We start from the raw sequence: 19,261 nt of genomic DNA on the forward strand, positions 1-19,261 counted from the left end.
CATGAACTTTATCCATCTTTCCCATGTGTTTAATGGGTACAGTTGAAGCAATTGCAACCAAAACTGGCATTCATAGAGGAGCAGTTGTATGAACTCATTTTGAAAACTCTGAACTGGTATTTGTAGGTACACACACACACACACACACACACACACACCCCTACACCCACACAGACACACAACTATATCTTTCTTTCTGCCAGCTTCTCTCTAATTTACAATACTTTAATCCAGCAAAAAGTGCTGCAAGATTGATAACATGGCAAGGTTATTATAATTTTCAGTTTCCAGTTGAAACTCTGTCGCGCTGATAGTTTTGGTCCAAAGCAAATTCTGGTTGTTGGTATCATTATTACTTTGGGAAGTGAACCTGGTCATATGCATTTCATATTTGAAATAGCAAATAATCAATTTGCAATACTTAAGAGCCTGAAATTTATTCCCATTTCATTTTGTTGAAGGATAAGCGCATGGATCTGGAAGTTTGGGGAAGGTATAGCATTATGCAGTTGAGAGATGGATGGATTTTATAACTGATTAATGTACAACTGGTTGCGTCAATGACGATCATGATATTTTTAGGATTAGTGGCAACATAGAATGGAAAAGTACTATTTTGCCATGGAGATCTGGATTCGAATATCAGAAAAAATGCCTATTGGAATTGGCTACTATGCCCTCCAATTATTGATGAATTACAAATCCCAAGGTAACTATGCTAACTTGGACTACTGGGAGTTATAGTTAAACAATAACTCTTTTCTATAGTATTGAGTTATAAATTATATTATATTGATAGCCATCCCTTTTAACATTTCAAATAGGATTTGCTTAGTGAAATCTGTACTACAGAGAATGTTTTCTGAAACCAGCTCTTAGCTAAAATAGCAGTCAGCAGATGTTCAAATTATTTTTTTAATAGGTTATGTAAAACTATTACTCAACAGACTGGATTCAGAAAATCCAAAAATTATATTTATCTATCTTTGCATCCCAAAACAAATTCCTTTGAATAAGCGTTTATCTTATTCTGAGTCATGTGTTTATACGTTCTTCATTTTGATCAGTTAATGGTGCCTTTCTTGTTTTTCTAATGTAAGGCAATATTAATTTATTTCCATGCCGCACATCATAATGATATAAGATGGTATATCATAGAAGCAAAGGAATGGAACATTAAGGTAGGGAGTGCAAACCTGGATTGCAAAACTCCAGTCAAGAATGAGATAGCAACAGAGATATACAGAAGATTCTACTTTTAGTGGTCATTTGAATGTTTTGATCCCTCAGATTCAGTAGCTTTTAATGAATGGCTTCAGTCACAGCAAAACTATGTCAGAGGCAAAACTTATATAAACTTCTGAAATAAATGGAGCAGTGTGAAGCTTCCTGGATATAAATCAGGACTTTTCAAACTCTTTTGAGAGATCTTTCATCTCAAGTCATGAGTATCACTTCCAGTACAATCAGTACAATTCTGCATTAGAAATCCAAAATCAACCATGAGTGCAACAGAATAATACTAAGCTGATTGAACATGACCAACCACAGATGACTAGACTGTGTGTTCCAGCAGAAAATATCCTAGGCTGAGTTCTGCTAAAAAATCAATAGAAATTTCCTACTCATAAGGAGAGTCTTACTTGTAGGTACCTTGTTATCTAATCCTCAAACTCATCTTGTAGTATCTTAGAAACAGTGATGTGCGGTGAGGTTTATACCTGGTGAGGCTCAGCTGGGCATCCTTTTGTGAAACAGCTCAGCAGGGCAGCGGTCGGCCTCGGTGGGGGGGAGGAATTTGCATTGCGGGAGCAACCAAGCGCACGGGTCTGCAGCAAAGGCGCTTGGTGGCTCCCGCGATGCAAAGTGCCCTGCTGCCCCCCCGCTGTCCCGGCCTGTGTCTGCTGCTTCTCCAAGCTCCACCGCTGGAAGTCCCGAATCGCCTCTGTGGGAAGGCTGAGTGAGAAATGGAGCGAAGCTTCTCCGCGGCCTCACGGTACTACGCAGAGGCTCTCGCAGGAGTGCGTGCCAGCGGCCGGTGGCCCGGAGCGGCCCCGGCTGTGAGACAAGGGAGCGCTTAAAGTAGCCGCTGCCGCTGCCGCTGCCACCGCATCTGCTTAAACACTAAGCAGACACCAAGCCACTGTGACCTGGAATCTGGTAGCAACTATCTTGGCTTTAATTATTTAAAAAAATATATTTAAATTTCTTTCTTTTTCCTGAGGAGACTGGTGAGGCTCCGCCTCCCTTGCCTCTAGTGACTGCACATCCCTGCTTAGAAAGATCTAATCTTTGTTATTTAAACAGATCATAAAATGCAATAATTAGAATGGTTGGCTCCTATCTTTATTCTGAACTCTAAAAAGTCATTCATTCATTCTATCTATCTATCTATCTATCTATCTATCTATCTATCTATCTATCTATCTATCTATCTATCTATCTATCATCTGTCAGCATTCCAAATACCATGCAGAATCAAATCAGAGTCAAAGGCAAAACTATCCTTTTTGTTCCAATTTAATAAGACAGACATGTTGGCATGTCTGTGGAATTCCAATACTGGAAATGACATCAGAATTCCACCCAGTTAAAAGTTCATGATCTGGTCCCCACACCTACAATCCATCACATGGTCCAACCTTCTTCTTCCACGCTGGCATCCACACCCAACTTCTTCCCATCAGGTGTACTGGTGTGGAGACAAAGGATGACCTTGGCTTCTAGTAAAGTATGAAAAACAATACATTCCACAATCTCACTCCTGTCTATTACCCCCTCCCAACTATACTAAAGAAACAGCATAATGAAATAAGAGAAAGTGTGGCAGGCCAAAATTCTAAAATGAATATAAATGCAGGCCTGACAGGCGGCCTCTCCTCAGAAGAAAAACGTTTCCTGAAAAGAGAACAACATAAAAGTTAACATAAAAAAATTAACCATCTACGTCCACCCCTAAGGGACCCTTTGGCTTATCGGGAAACTTGTCGTGGAATTGTTCTACTAACTTCTCCACTTTTAAGTTCCCACTTTTCACCCAAGTGGCTTCAGACAAAGGGTAACCCTTCCATTGCACTAAATACTGCAAGCGACCCCTATTCAACCTAGAGTCTACAATCTTTTCCCCCTCAGATTGGGTTTCCCCTTCTATCACTATAAATGGTGTTTCCCCTTCTATCTCTATAGGAGGAGAGAAAGCTTGGGTGGATGCTCTTATGTTCTTATTTACTGGTTTTATCAAGCTACAATGAAATTCTGGGCCAAATTTCTCTAGATTTTGGGGTAGACTGAGTTGAACTGTAAATGGGTTAACTATCTTCACTATTGGGAATGGACTTAGAAATTTTGGACCAAATTCCTTGCTAGGCATTTCTAATCTTAAGTATTTGGTAGACACAAAAACTTTGTCCCCCACATGGAAGGGGTTCTGGAGCAAGCAATGTTTATCAGCTTGCTTCTGGTAGGCTTCTGCTGCATCTGCTTGAGCCTTCTTTGTATTCTCCCAACCTTTCTTTAGTATGTCCATCCATTCATTCAAAGAACTGGAGGAGGGAGGTTCTCTAGGCAGCTCAGGCACGGGAACAAATTCCATGCCACTGGTAATCTGGAAAGGAGTAAATCCAGTGCTGCTGTGAACCACATTGTTGTACGCCACTTCGGCGAAGGGTAGCAAGTCTGATCAGTTGTCTTGCTGATAGTCCACAAAACACTGGATGTATTGTTCCACTACTGCATTGGCTCTCTCTGCTGCATAGTTCATGCTGGGATGAACCTCTGAGCTCAGTTCTTGTGTGGACCCAATGGATCTCAGGACCTGGCTCCAGAACTTAGCTGTGAACTGGACTCCACGATCTGAAAGGATCCTCTTGGGCAATCCATGCAGGCAATAAATGTGTTTCACAAACATTTTTGCTAATTTCATTGTGGACAGCAACTCTGAGCAAGCGATGAAGTGTGCCTGCTTAGAAACCAAGTCCATAACTGTCCAAATTACTCTGTTTCCACTGTTGTCTGGGAGTTGCACGATGAAGTCCCTTGTGACCTCTTTCCATGGTCTGTTAGAGCTGGCCACTCATTGTAGCAGTCCAGACTGGTCTGTTGGGAGCGCCAATTTCATAGCTGTCATCAGCTTATCCTGGCTTCCATTACTATCATGCTGCGGTTTTCTCGACAAAACATCCCCCAACAAGTTTTTGGGTTCTTGTTGGACAGCTGGGGTTTTTGTCTCTGCTTCAGATTCTGGGCTCTTGGATTCAATCATCCCTGGCTGGCCCTTTTTCTCCATCGGTGGTATTGACTCATCCACAATCATCAATTTCCTACCACCGTCTTCCCACTTTATCATAGGTTTCCACTTGTCAAGCCATGCAAGCCCCAAGATTATTTTCTCCAGCATCTCTGGAGCAACAATGAATCTGAGAAGCTCGCAGTGGCGGCCCCCTTGTAACTTCACCAGTTCAGTTACTAGCATGGTTTGGGCCCCTCCAATTAGCGTTCCATCTACCTGCTCAACCCGAATGGGACAGGTTAGAGGTCTATCATTTTTGTTCCAATTTAATAAGACATCATGCTGTGGAATTCCAATACTGGAAATGACATCAGAATTCCACCCAGTTAAAAGTTCATGATCTGGTCCCCACACCCACAATCCATCACATGGTCCAACCTTCTTCTTCCACGCTGGCATCCACACCCAACTTCTTCCGGTCAGGTGTACTGGTGCGGAGACAAAAGATGACCTTGGTTTCTAGTAAAGAATGAAAAACAATACATTCCACAATCTCACTCCTGTCTATTCCCCTCTCCATCAACTATACTAAAGAAACAGCATAATGAAATAAGAGAAAGTGTGGCAGGCCAGAATTCTAAAATGAATATAAATGCAGGCCTGACACTATCTATCTATCTATCTATCTATCTATCTATCTATCTATCTATCTATCTATCTATCTACCTATCATCTATGTATGAATGTATGTATGTATGTATGTATGTATGTATGTATGTATGTATGTATGTATGTATGTATCATCTATCTATCTATCTATCTATCTATCTATCTATCTATCTATCTATCTATCTTCCTTCCTTCCTTCCTTCCTCCTCCTGCTCCTCCTCCTCCTCCTCCTTCTGCCATATCCGTCATCGGACATTGGTGATCATGTTGGCGATCTTATTTTTATCAATAGCCACACAATTTAAAAAAGTGCTCTTGAGTTTTGTCCAAACGAGTCCCTTAGATTTTGAAGCCATGATATTCTTCTTCTGCCTGGACCTCATTTGCCTTCAATCTTTCCTTGGAGGATTAAGTGAAGTATGCCGTATTTTTCTGGGTGTCCCATCACATGTCCAAAATAGTCTAACTTTCTCTTTTTTATGGTTTTAATGACTTCCCTTAGCTTTCCCAGGTGGCTTATTATATCTATCACCCTAGTTATTGCTTATTTAAAATCTTTTTTCCCTCTCAAAATATGGCTGGGCACAGCACTGATTGTGGTCATTGAACCATCACTCTTGCATCTCATTCTTGTCCATCCTAGAACAGCATTGTAAAGCTGCTGATTATTAATTTTCCATTAAGAAAGGAAGGGAGCAAAATATATTAAGCCTGTAATCTTTTATCCAATTTCCTAGGACTAAATCAAGTAAGATCAGTAAAACGTTTATGTGGAAATGAATAGTTAGATGAGATCTCTGAGCACATTTTATTAAAATTATGCTGGTTGTTAAAGCAGACTGAAGGATTTTAAATATATTTTTATAAACTGACTGTACAATTTCTTAATAACACTGTTGCCTGGATGCAACCTTTGGATATGAAGTGAACTCAAGTTTTTCATGGAAAGAAGAGGGAGGAATGAAGGAAAAGAGGGCATATAAGCATATGAAGAAGGTGTTATTCCTATTAATAGCTTAGAGCAAACTCACAGCTCGTGGGCTGGATGCATCACATGCTAGCCACACCCACACCCGGTTTAACAAGTGGGGGGAGCCCTGATACTTCACATAGCGCTGCCGTGATAATGCGAGTTTGACATCCCTGGCTTAGAGGCTATTTTATTTGTTTTTTGACCATGGATTCCATGGGCTCCAGATGTTGAATATGAAAAATTATTAATGTCACACAAGACAGACAGGGAGATAAAAGAGTCAAACTGGGAACATGCTCGTGTTAGATTTAATAAAGCTCAGGGATACAGTTTGGTCTTCATACATCATCGGGCGTGGTAATGAAAAGATTGTCAAACATACATTTCTAATAGCCTACAATTACAAACTTCGGCTTAACTTTAGTGGCTGTTTGACTTTGACACTGATTAAGGGAATAAGTAATGGCATCTTAATTTAGAGCTACATGATTAATAACTTCATTAACCTACCCTGTCATTAAAATTAATGAAGATGCATTATCCCTGGCCTTCTCACACAAATATCCCTTCGTTCTCTTTCATGATGCTACCGGAACCTGTTGTGATCTCTCTAAATGCTGGCTTGCTTACCTCGGTTGACCTTTCTTACTTCCAGCTAATATTTATGGCTACAGAGAAATTTAATGCAGCTCAAAGATACACTCAGCCGTTGCTTCCTTTCTTTCTGGAAAACAGGAAATGGATGTCATTATGTTTCATTATTAATTAGTGAATGAGTGAAATAGATGGGGCTGACCCTTGCTGAGGGCAGGCATGGGCAAAGCAGAGTTCATTTTATCTTGCATCAATTTTGCAGCTTGATTTCAGAAATCTGTTCCTTTCACTCGACTGCAACATGAGTTGACTTTTCGTAAGAGATAACTTTATGCATGCAATATTCTCTACTTTCTGTGGTATACCAACTAATAAATATACCCTCTTAATAAATGTGATTGATTTATTACCATCTATTCATTTTTGTAGACTGCTTTAATGATTATTCCCCCCCCCCCTTTAAGCAATGTCCCCAACACATGGACCTATGTGGATGTTAATATGGCATATTAATGTCCTGGATTATCTTTTATTCTTAACTACAGGTGAATGCCTCATTAAGTCGTTATGTTGAAGAAAGAGGGTGGGGGTTAATTGTTTTGCCAGATGCACTGAATGGGTTATATTACATCCCAATAGATCAGTTTGTTGCAGAGAAGAGCAACACAGATGATGAAGGGTATGGATACTAAATCATATGATGAACAGTTGAGGGAGCTCAGTATGTCTGGCCTATCAAAGAAAAGCGTTGAGCAGACATGATAACTTTCTTCCAGTACTTGAGGGACTGTCATAGAGAAGAGGGGACTGACTTATTATCCAAAGCATCAGAGGGCAAGACAAGAAGTAATGGGTGCAAGCTTGTTAAAAAGAAGCTTTTCTGACGGTGAGAACAATTAAGCAGTGTAATTGCTTGCTTCCCTGGGATACGGCTACTCCATCACTGGAAATTTTCAAAAATAGAATAGAATCATTTGAGCAGGATGGCATAAAATTATCTGCCTTGGACTAGAAGATTCCAAGGTCCCTTCCAGCCCTTTGATTCTATGTTCTATAAAAGTAACACTGTGATAGGGAAATATCTATTTGTGGTGACATTAAGCAAATGGTACCCAATTTTCAGAGGCTTTGAATCTTACACAGAAAAAGAGAGGCCAGGGAAAGATTAACATATATAAATAGTGAGGGTAGAATGAGGTCAAAATTAAATTTAATTATTATTAATAATTACTTTAATTACGTAAAGTTATAACAGGTGGTAGCTCCTAAGTGACCTGGTTTGTACTTGAATCATCAAACAATTCCAAGGCTCAGGATTAGAAGTGGGAAAAGGGGCCCATGAAAAGGCCTTAGCAAAGGCCTGCCATGCATTATTTTGAAAAACAACACTGATATGCCTATTTAGATACTAGAGATTGAATTCATAGCATAGCATATTTATTGTTGTTATAATTATTTAACACTTACCGTATTTTTTGGAGTATAAGACACACCTTTTTCCCTCAAAAAAGAGGCTGGAAATCTGGGTGCGTCTTATACACTGAATACAGAATTTTTTTGCCCCCTGAAGCCCCGCCCCTTCACCAAAACGGCCATGCATAGCTTGTAGGAGGCTTTCAGAGAGCTCTTGGGGGCTGAAGAGGGCAGAAATGAGCAAACAATGGGCCATTTTTTTGCTCAATTTTGCCACCCCCCAGGAACACTCTATAAGCTTACTAATGCTCTTTTTTTGACAAAAATGGGCCTGCTTTTGCAAAAAAACAGGCCATTTTTTGCTCATTTCCCCCCCAGCCCCCCTGGAGCATTCTACAAGCCTCCTAAGGGTTATCCACGCCCTTTTTTTGAAAAAATGGGCCGTTTTTGGGAGATTTGCAGAGTGCAAAAACTTTCTTTTTAAAATTTGCCTCTTCAAAACCTTGCTGTGTCTTATGCTCCAGTGCGTCTTATACTCCAAAAAATATGGTACATTTTAACATGGATATACTTGTATAATTCTGTACCACATCACATCTCAGCTTTCCCTAGCTTAAATAGATTTCAAAGACCAAGATATTTAAAAAGTGTCTTATATACCTTGTTTTTCATACAGAGTATATTACCTATATTTTATGCATGTATAGCACAAAAAGGCCAAGATAGGCACAATTTGGAAAGGTTGTTGCTGATATAAGAAAGAATTGGAATCTGATGGGGCTTGGAAAATCAGATTGGAATGTCATCTGTTGGGCCATGCTTGGTGTGCTCCAGTTCCAGAGGTGGTGTTGAGTAGGTTCTGACCAGTTCTGGAGAATTGATAGTGGGAATTTTGAGTAGTTCAGAGAACCGGTAAATACCATTCTGACTGGCCCTGCCCCTGTCTATTCTCTGCCTCCTGAGTCCCAGCTGATTGGGAGGAAATGGGGATTTTGCACTAACCTTCCCATGGAGTGGGGAGGGAATGGAGATTTTACAGTATCCTTCCTCTGCCATGCCTACCAAGCCACACCCACAAAACCGGTAGTAAAAAAATTTAAATCCCACCACTGTCCAGTTCTAAGCAATCAGTCCCAAAATGGTGTCCTTCATATATGTTTCTACTGCATTTCCCATAATTCCTAACCAATGTGGTCAAAATAGAGCTAGGATGGATGGGAGTTTGGCAAGGTAGAATCCTGGTATAATCAGAGGTTTCCAGAATGGGTATTTACTGTTTCAAAGAAGCTGCTTTCTGCTCTTGAAAAAGCCTCCCATTTAATGAAGATGAATGACATTTCCAGAAAAATCTGATTTTTCCAAATCTATTATGAGTCTAAGTAGAAATTAATGTTGAGAGTCAAATGAGTTTAGTGGCTCTTGTGTTTGATGGAGGACAGAACTAAGTCGAACTAAGTGCTACCGTGTTATTTTTCCACAGCTTTTGGTATTTTGTACTTGTCAGATATCTTTATATCAAGCAAAGGCACATAAGCCACATTTCAGCTGCCTCTGTGGTTTTCTAAAAGATGCATATCTGAACATACGAGATTTGAAGATGTGTGGTGTTATGTATCAAATATATATATATATATAGTTGTGTTAAGCCCTGCTAAAGTGAAACTAACTTTTAGATGACCCTAACTGTTAACTCCAACTGTTTTGGAGGGAAACGTAGAACATTCATATTTGGGTGGGCTTCTTCAAGGATTATGATTGGATAAGGCCCTGTGGGCCCAGGGTATAAATTACTGCTATTCCTCAGATCCAGTTTAAGTCAAAAAATGTCTGTTTTAGTCAGTTTTCTCTGTACACTCTTAAAGTGGTAGTGTGTTTTCTACAATATGTAAGTATCAGTCACTGTTGTGCATCTACTTAGGGAAAAATAAAACAAAGAGGAGGGCTGATTAAGAGGAAGCATCATGTGCTTTAGATGTGATTCAAAGGACGCGATCATAACTTTTAAAATAGCAATATGAAATATCTGAAGGGGAAAGGGTCAGCTGATACAATTCTACAAAATTACTAAAACTTTATGCCACTGTGCTATAAACTCCCTACTTTAAACTATGCATAACATCTAATAGGCAAATTGTAACATTTGGACCTGTGGATTCTGCTTTATCCAACACCATGTGAAGAGAGTGTGTGTCATCTGTTATCAGCTTTGTAAAATTTAAGAAAAAACCATTTTTTCCCTTCAATGTAGGAAGGCCTGACTGCAGGCTAAATTTAAGTTAGTCTAGTTATATAGCATGAAGATTTTCCTCCGCCTTTTTTACTCTGAAATAAGTAAGTTGTGTTCTCTGCTGGACAAGGGTAACCACTGGTAAGAAGAATTTTTTCTATCTTCAACAGTTTCCCTGCCTGTACATTGGTCAACATTGCATGAGAACAATTTATAATCATAATAAAAAAAATCATTTGTGCTTTGGCATGATCCCACAGGTTGAGCATGATGATCTGGAAAATAACAAATGTATGGTTAAACTACATCTAAATTGTATGAGAATCTCTCCAGCTACTAATTTTATTAACTTTACTAGCCGATAATCCGCCTTGTTCGAGTATTTATTTATAGGGGGGAAATGTTGAATTTTTCCCCTTCTCAGAGGTAGCCTCCTTGTGGAGTACTGTGAAGACATTACCATGGCAACTCCACCCCACTGCTGTACTGTAGAAGCCATTTTACGGCAGTACAGAAGTCATTTTAAGGCACAACCGGCTGTATCTTAACAGAACCCACAGCCTGAGAGGTTTTAAGGGTATTTGCTTCCAGAAAGTAAGTCATCTGTATATCAAGTTTGCTTGAAATTGCTTGAGACGTTCCAGAGTTATGTTGGAACACACACACACACACACACACACAGAGTGACACACACACACACACACACACAAATATACATAGATATACATATACACATATACATATATATATTGTAAGCACACAATGGTCCAAAGCAGACTGCTTTGATTGTATGGAGAGAGGAACTCTCTATACGTTTTGCTCAGCCCTCTCATGAATATCTCTATCTCTGGTCAGGGTTGAACTGTGGAGTCCTTAGTGCTCTGTGATTTTAGTTGTTTTCTTCCAAAAGTTTAATTGCCCATCTAGATAACATCATCAGTGCTAGAAGGGAGTGGGATTTGCTCTTTTGATATACACGTGGGTTGCCATATCACTGTTGGTAGGAGTGTTTTTGATGGTTTCTTGATTAGATTGTTGTTTACTATTTGATTGTTTGTCTGAGTTGGCTGTTCCTTGACTGGGATATTGTTTGTTTCTTGATCGTTAGTCTATTATATTCTATCTTTATTCCCCCTCAAACACACAATCCAGTGAGATTTCTTGGTAGTTCCTTATCCAAATACTAACCTGTTCTATGCCTTTGCTTTTTTGAGATTAGCCATAGCTGGCTTGGAGTTCTCTATGTTATAGCCAGAAATTTTGTTTTTGCAATGGAACGCTTTTTCTGCAGCCCATTTGCATTGCTCCAAATCAGATATGAAGCATTTTCTAACCCTTTGGAGCTATTTTGAGGGGGGAGCAGGGGGAAAATTGAAGGGAATATTATTTTTCTAGTGCGAGGAAGTTATTGAATCAATAAATAATAAATTTGATCTGTACATTTTTAATATGAAAGGACTGATCTGAGCCACTTCCTTCGAGGGGAAAAAAAGGATTTTTAAAACAATAGCCACAGTCAAATGTCAAAGATGTTTGGCTTATACCTTGTGAAAACAGCAAATTCTGAGGACTTGGAACTTGTGAAATAATTGATGGTGGCCTTTGGGCTTGTCAGGGGAAAAACAAGAATGCCTGTTTGGTCTTTCAGCTTTGATAACTGAAATGTTGCATCATGTAAAAATGGAGAGCTGACAAGACATTGTAGTACTTTGAAAGAAAGAAAGCTGTCCTTTCCCATCAGAATTCAAAGGAACTCAGAAAGCAAAGAAAGCAGAAAAACGATGGAGTGACTTGGAATAATAACTGCTGGAAAGGAAGTCATCCATGTTTCTCTCACACACAAAATCAAGAGAGGTAGATTCACAATACAAATGCCACATTATCTGGTAAGAATGCGAATGCCAATGAAAAATATAGTAAGAAAGGTACATGGCAGTGATTCCTGAAGTATTACTCACCTTTTACCCAAAGAAGTCCTTTAGAAAAGAAAAAGAAAAAGAAAAAGAGGGACTTCCCCCTCCCCAAATGCAATGCTACAAGTACTTGCTGGAAGTGGACTTGGGCATTAAACTTAGATGCACTTTTTTGGTTACTTGGCCCAACCATCTATACCTTTGACTATATCTGAGTTTGCATTAATTTCCTCTTCTGCTTTCAGAATACATGACACCTATTCCCTACCTAGAATAAGATAATGAGAGCACAGGAGCAAATTAGATAGTGGGGCTAAATAGGAGGATCAAAGCCATGGGTGTCAAACTCGGGGCATCACGTTGCCTTCACTGATGATTCACAATGTTTTTCCCATTCACAGAGCTGGGGTAGGCGTGGTCTGCACGTGATGCATCCAGCCCGTGGACTGCCATTTTGACACCCCTGATCTAGGCCTTCTCCTGTTGAAAGAAGTGGAATTGGTGGCAATTTATCTGTGGAGCTGCTAGCCTTCAAAGCAGACAAAATTGGAGATGCAATGGAAAGGCTCAACTTTCTCATATATGTAGTGAACTGAACAAGAGAGGCCAATAACCTTGGGAGTCAGATGATGGGAAAAATAACATGTGTCACACCTGACACAACATAAACCTCTAAATAGAAATGACCCTTGGCTCCATTTGTTGAGAAAGGTATAGTTTATTAGAGTTCAAGTGTATTGCAGTTGTGGAAAGCCAGAACTGAAAATCGCACACCCAAATCCCTAAATTCTACTCTTTCCTCCCTTAACTGTCTCTAATTGCTCCTCCCAAAGTAACCAATCCAGTTCAGGCAAGATGTTTCCCTAATGGTCAATTCAAACATGGTTGGTATGTGGCTCCCCTCTTTCTTCTAGCTGGATGACCTTTGAGGCAGCATCTTGAGGAGACACAGCACTTACTTTCAGTTCTTGAAGCATTTTCCCCTTTCATTCTCCCCTTCCCACAGTTCATGGAAGTCTGTCACTGCCATAAAGCACAAGCAAGCATAAGGTGGCAACTGGCAACATGTTTTCCTCTTCTTAGCCTGAAGCAGAGTAGTCCATGATTGCTGGTCACTACTTTTTAATCTAAGAACAGTTGCTAGTAGCCATGTCGTTTCTTCTGTACTTCTGTACTTTCATTCCTTGATGTGAATGACTCATGGCAGGACCCTGCTCTGTTTATAGATGTAAAAATTCTAGTGCTATTGAGAGGTTTTGGACCATGACATCCACAAAACATTAGCAACTGGTCATGCTGATGCTGAATTTAAAAAAAAAAAATCAAGATTATGCTTGATTCCCTGTTCCCATCTTTCTTCCTCACACAGATAGAGAAAACTAAGCTTGCATAAGGTTTTTTTAGAGCATGATTTCCAACTCAGCCATCATGTTTCTTCATAAGAATAATATCTAAAGCTAGATTAAGTCTACATCTTGACATCTTAAAAATGTATGTGATTTAATGTTCATGGTACCAAACCTGTTCAGCTTGATTCCCCCCCCTCCAAAAAAAAAAAAAAAAAAAAAGACATGGCTTTGCCAGTATTCTAGAATTAGAGGGAGGACTAATTGAAATTTGCATTGATAACACATGCAGGACACAACATACACACACACTGCTTAGATGAATGTGCAAGCACTCACACTCATTCACATTTTCAAAATTCACTGCAAGTCAGGCTGTAGTACCTACACAAGGAAAATGGCAATTTTGTTCCAGAGTAGTAAACAGAACAAGAATTAGATTTTTGGGGGCGAGAAACTGATTTTGTAATGACCCTCTCTTTTGCTGCACGTTACGCTTTGAGATAGGCCAGGTTTTATACATAAAAGAAAAAAATGAGCTTCCTGCTGTTTCCTGCTAGCTACACAGTGCTACCTTCTGGCATCTTTGTCATTTATGAAGACAACTGGGGCATTCATTAGAAAGCTATGATTAGTCTAATGATTCCTAGCCAGAGTGGAGGGTAGAACTCTCACAGGATGCTACGGTAATTATGAGCTTCCAACTTTCATTACAGAAATCTTAGCCTAACACCTTTCTTTCAATTATACAGTTACACTACTTGCTGTTATGGCCTTTAAAAAAAGGAATGAAGATAAGGGAGAACTGAAGTTTTGCAGGTACCACTGACTTCTGAGCAAGGACATTTTTCAGAGGCTGTAGGTGTTGTAGGTGTTACAGGTGTTATCAGTAGGGCTTAGATCAGGAAAGTAGCAACTGGAAGCACTACAGCACATTTCTGTGTCTTATTAGTGTACATAGAAAGGCTGAACATATTGTTATTCTAATACAGTGTTTCTCAAACTTGTCAACTTTAAGATATGTGAATTTCAACTCCCAGAATTCCCTATCCAGGGGGGATTAAATCCTAGCAGATTTGGCTTATTTTTAGGCTTTTCCTGGTATATCAAACTTTCCTGCTTTTTTTGCTTCTTTCATAAGCCACCTTTCTATCAGAAATTGTATGCATTATCTACTTTATAATAATATGGTATTAAACAGTATTTTAATAATTTTTGTAAACCAATAATTTGCATGTTCAATATATATTTTTAGATGTTTAATATTGGTATTTTTTAAAATGTACTCTGGATTCTTTCTATTTTTACTTTGTTTTTCTGTTCTATTTAATTTTTTTTGCAGTTCTTAAATGTTTCTAGCATTTTATTGTTTGTTTCAGATTACTTTTGCATTTCTGTATTCTGTTCATTGTTTGTAATCTTGCTGTAAAATCTAGTCTTAATATTTATTCATTTTTCCATCTTTGGTAAATATCTTACCAAAATATAAACTCTAGATTATTATTTTTTTGTTATCTGTGAATAACTTCCAATTCTTCATTCTGCTTTCATGTCATGTAGAATTTGGATACATTTTTTTTTATCCATGCTCCTTTTTTTTTATAGGAATTTTTTTTATTTTTGTTACATAGTCAACATAATCACATAGCAATAGAAAAAGAAAGGCAGAGGGAAAAGAAAAAAAACGAAAAAAAACCCCACACCTAAAAAAAAAAGAAAACAAAACCCATCATCCCATACAGTATGTCATTTGACTACAGGTGCTTTAACCTTTATCATTCTTATACATTCGTTGTTTCATTTAATAGATTTTGGTTTCATATCGTTTCTTACTCCCCTGCCTGTAGCAATCCATCCCTACTACGTTTCCCCCCATACACACACCCCATATCTTTCTGTTATATATTTAATAGACGCCATAATAACCTAGGATTAAAAAAAAAAAGAGGGAAAAAACACAAAAAAGAAAAAAAAACCATCATCACATGCAGCATGTCGTTTGGTTACAAGTGTTTTAACATCTGCATCTTCAAGCTATTATTTATTGGAAATCATTTTACTGATCCAGCAACATGGCAACATCTTAATGAAGAGGCACACATCTGTCCACATCTTTATAAAGCACTGTTGTATCTCATCCCTTAGCTGAAGGTTTTATTCTCCATAACCATTCCACCTTGAGCTGCAGGATGGATCTCACATCTCCTGGTTTCCACTGAGGTACCTCCAACTGCTTTGCAAAGCACCATTACAGCATTATGCTACACACTTTTCTGTAAGCGTGCTTGGCCTGTTATAAAACACATGATCAGTGATTTTTCAAAAGTCTGATAGACCTAGCTTTTAAAAAACTGTTGCCAGATGTTTTAAACCATGCCTATGTTTTTTTTTTTCAAAAAAGTTGGTTTTTTCCCAGTTTTTGTTCTTTTCCTGCTTTTGCTGACAAGGCATGTTGTGTGATGCACTTTCTTTTTTATCTCTTTGATGGGGATGAGGCAAAGGGTAATGCCATTTGTCTACCCCAAGTCTAATGAAAAATTAGTGGCTGGTGGCTGGGAAGAAATGGGAGGAAAATCTTTCAATGTTCTATGTGAATTCTCTTTTACTTTACCCTACTTTCTTTCTCTGGATCAGTGACCTCTAGACAGTGGCCCTTTCATTCACAGATTTATTATGGCAGGTTCTCTCTTTACATTCATCATCTTCACTCCATAAAACTAAACTGCCTTCATTTAAATCGATTATATCTTTCCCCTTCCTCTTTATTTTTTCAAAACAAATGTGTTTTTCCTTATTTTATTTCCTTTATTACTTCATGCTGCTTACCTTTTACTCCTTTGGCATCCCCTCCTTTGCAAATTTTTCACGTGCTGCAGTTGTCGTCAGATGAGCTTTTCAAATAGTGATCTCTACTGCCCATCATGGCTTTGGTCAATCAAAATTTAATGCAACACTTGCAAAACTATTGTTGTCTGCACTCTATCATCTAATAATTATATCAAGTGTACTGGGCACATGCAGTATAACACATATTATCATATAATAAAATACCATGTAGCAGTAACAGTATACCGTATTTTCACCCATATAACCCGCCCACACAAATAACCTGTCCACGCGAATAACCTGCAGGTTTTCAAGATCGTGTAAAATGTTTTCCGTATACCCCGCCCACTTATATAACCCGCGACGAGTAAGGGAGAAGGGAAACTGCTGAGATCGGGGGAAGGAACGGAGGAGAAAGCCTGTGCCAGCTGGGGAGGGGTTGGAGGAACGGAGGAGAAGGGAACGTCCGGAGATGGACGGGAGGCGGCAACGGAGGAGAAAGCCTGTGCCAGCTGGGGAGGGGTTGGAGGAACGGAGGAGAAGGGAACGTCCGGAGAGGGACGGGAGGCGGCAACGGAGGAGAAAGCCTGTGCCAGCTGGGGAGGGGTTGGAGGAACGGAGGAGAAGGGAACGTCCGGAGAGGAATGGGAGGCGGCAACGGAGGAGAAAGCCTGTGCCAGCTGGGGAGGGGTTGGAGGAACGGAGGAGAAGGGAACGTCCGGAGAGGAATGGGAGGCGGCAACGGAGGAGAAAGCCTGTGCCAGCTGGGGAGGGGTTGGAGGAACGGAGGAGAAGGGAACGTCCGGAGAGGGACGGGAGGCGGCAATGGAGGAGAAAGCCTGTGCGAGCTGGGGAAGGGTTGGAGGAATGGAGGAGAAGGAAACTGCTGAGATCGGGGGAAGGAACGGAGGAGAAAGCCTGTGCCAGCTGGGGAGGGGTTGGAGGAACGGAGGAGAAGGGAACGTCCGGAGAGGGACGGGAGGCGGCAACGGAGGAGAAAGCCTGTGCCAGCTGGGGAGGGGTTGGAGGAACGGAGGAGAAGGGAACGTCCGGAGAGGAATGGGAGGCGGCAACGGAGGAGAAAGCCTGTGCCAGCTGGGGAGGGGTTGGAGGAACGGAGGAGAAGGGAACGTCCGGAGAGGGACGGGAGGCGGCAATGGAGGAGAAAGCCTGTGCCAGCTGGGGAGGGGTTGGAGGAACGGAGGAGAAGGGAACGTCCGGAGAGGGACGGGAGGCGGCAACGGAGGAGAAAGCCTGTGCCAGCTGGGGAGGGGTTGGAGGAAGGGGAATATCTTCCCGATTCCCCCATCTCCTCGCCCGTAGAACTGAAATGAGAGCTGCCCAAATATCTCCCGGCCCTTCAGGGCTGCCGTAGCGTGGAAGAATTCCAGTGCCTGAACCGGATCGAGGAAGGGACTTACGGCGTGGTGTACAGAGCCAAAGACAAAAAAACAGATGAAATTGTGGCCTTGAAGCGATTAAAAATGGAGAAGGAAAAAGAAGGTTTTCCTATTACTTCCTTAAGAGAGATCAACACCATCCTCAAAGCTCAGCACCCAAATATTGTCACTGTTAGGGAGATTGCCGTCGGTAGCAACATGGACAAGATCTACATCGTGATGAACTACGTTGAACATGACCTCAAAAGCTTGATGGAAACCATGAAGCAGCCTTTTCTGCCAGGGGAAGTAAAAATCGTATTCTCTGGCTAGTCCAAAATCTCCAACTTTTAAAATCCCAGCGTGACTCAAGAGCAGGTTAGACGTTTTCAAATCCCGGTGCAGAATCCAGTTGTCGTGGAGGTGTTTTACGCCTCGGAGCAATTGAATCATCAAAGTTTTCACTTCCCCTGGCAGAAAAGGATGCTTCATGGTTTCCATCAAGCTTTTGAGGTCATGTTCAATGTAGTTCATCTTCTTTTTCCTTCTCCATTTTTAATCGCTTCAAGGCCACAATTTCATCTGTTTTTTTCTCTTTGGCTCTGTACACCACGCCGTAAGTCCCTTCCTCGATCCGGTTCAGGCACTGGAATTCTTCCACGCTACGTGGAAGGGCCGGGAGATATTTGGGCAGCTCTCATTTCAGTTCTACGGGCGAGGAGATGGGGGAATCAGGAAGATATTCCCCTTCCTCCAACCCCTCCCCAGCTGGCACAGGCTTTCTCCTCCATTGCCGCCTCCCGTCCCTCTCAGGACGTTCCCTTCTCCTCCGTTCCTCCAACCCTTCCCCAGCTGGCACAGGCTTTCTCCTCCATTGCCGCCTCCCGTCCCTCTCAGGACGTTCCCTTCTCCTCCGTTCCTCCAACCCCTCCCCAGCTGGCACAGGCTTTCTCCTCCGTTGCCGCCTCCCGTCCCTCTCAGGACGTTTCCTCGCCTTTTCTGGCTTGGAAGTCCGGCAGGAAGGGAAGGCGGCGGCGCCGGCGCGGCTGTGGCTCCGTTTTCAGGCCAGCCGCCGCCTCCCCTTCCCTTCCTCCCGGACTTCCAAGCCAGAGAAGGCGAGGAGCTGCTGAACTGGCGGCGAAGCAGAATCCGGGCTGCCGAGCACCGCCTGCGCTTCCTCTCGCCTCCTGCTTCTTCCTGGTTGCTTCGCCCATAACCAGGGGCGGGGTTTTCATGAAGGCGTCCCGAAACCCAAGCAGGAAAAGGGAGAAAAGGAGCCCGAGCCACCGAGCCAGCCCACTGCCGCGAGGAAAGTGGTGGTCCCAAGCTCTCCCTTTACCGGTAGTCAATCTGTGTAAAATATTTTTCGTATACCCCGCCCACTTTTATACCCCGCGGGGTGTGCTGTGTATGTAAAAACCGCATATAACCCGTGGGTTATATGGGTGAAAATACAGTAAACATGTTGGAAGGAACTTGGAAATCTTTTAGTCCAACTCCATGCTCAAGCAAGAGACACTATACCATTCTGGACAAATAGCAATAGCAATAGCAGTTAGACTTATATAGGAAGGATGGAAGACTGAGTCAACCTTGAGCCAGTGAGATTAGAACCGTTGAACTGCAGATAACAGTCAGCTGAAGTGGCCTGCAGTACTGCACCCTAAACACTGCGCCACCTCGACTCTTCAAA

At 41.2% G+C, this 19,261-nt stretch overlaps 1 pseudogene; it reads left to right on the forward strand.

Annotated features, from left to right (window-relative positions):
* The first annotated feature begins 600 nt into the window (after positions 1 to 600).
* Positions 601 to 17,901, forward strand: LOC116506185 (annotated as a pseudogene).
* The last annotated feature ends 1,360 nt before the right edge of the window (positions 17,902 to 19,261 follow it).

The sequence above is a fragment of the Thamnophis elegans genome, chromosome 3 (assembly GCF_009769535.1).
Source record: "Thamnophis elegans isolate rThaEle1 chromosome 3, rThaEle1.pri, whole genome shotgun sequence".
NCBI classification, from domain to species: domain Eukaryota; kingdom Metazoa; phylum Chordata; class Lepidosauria; order Squamata; family Colubridae; genus Thamnophis; species Thamnophis elegans.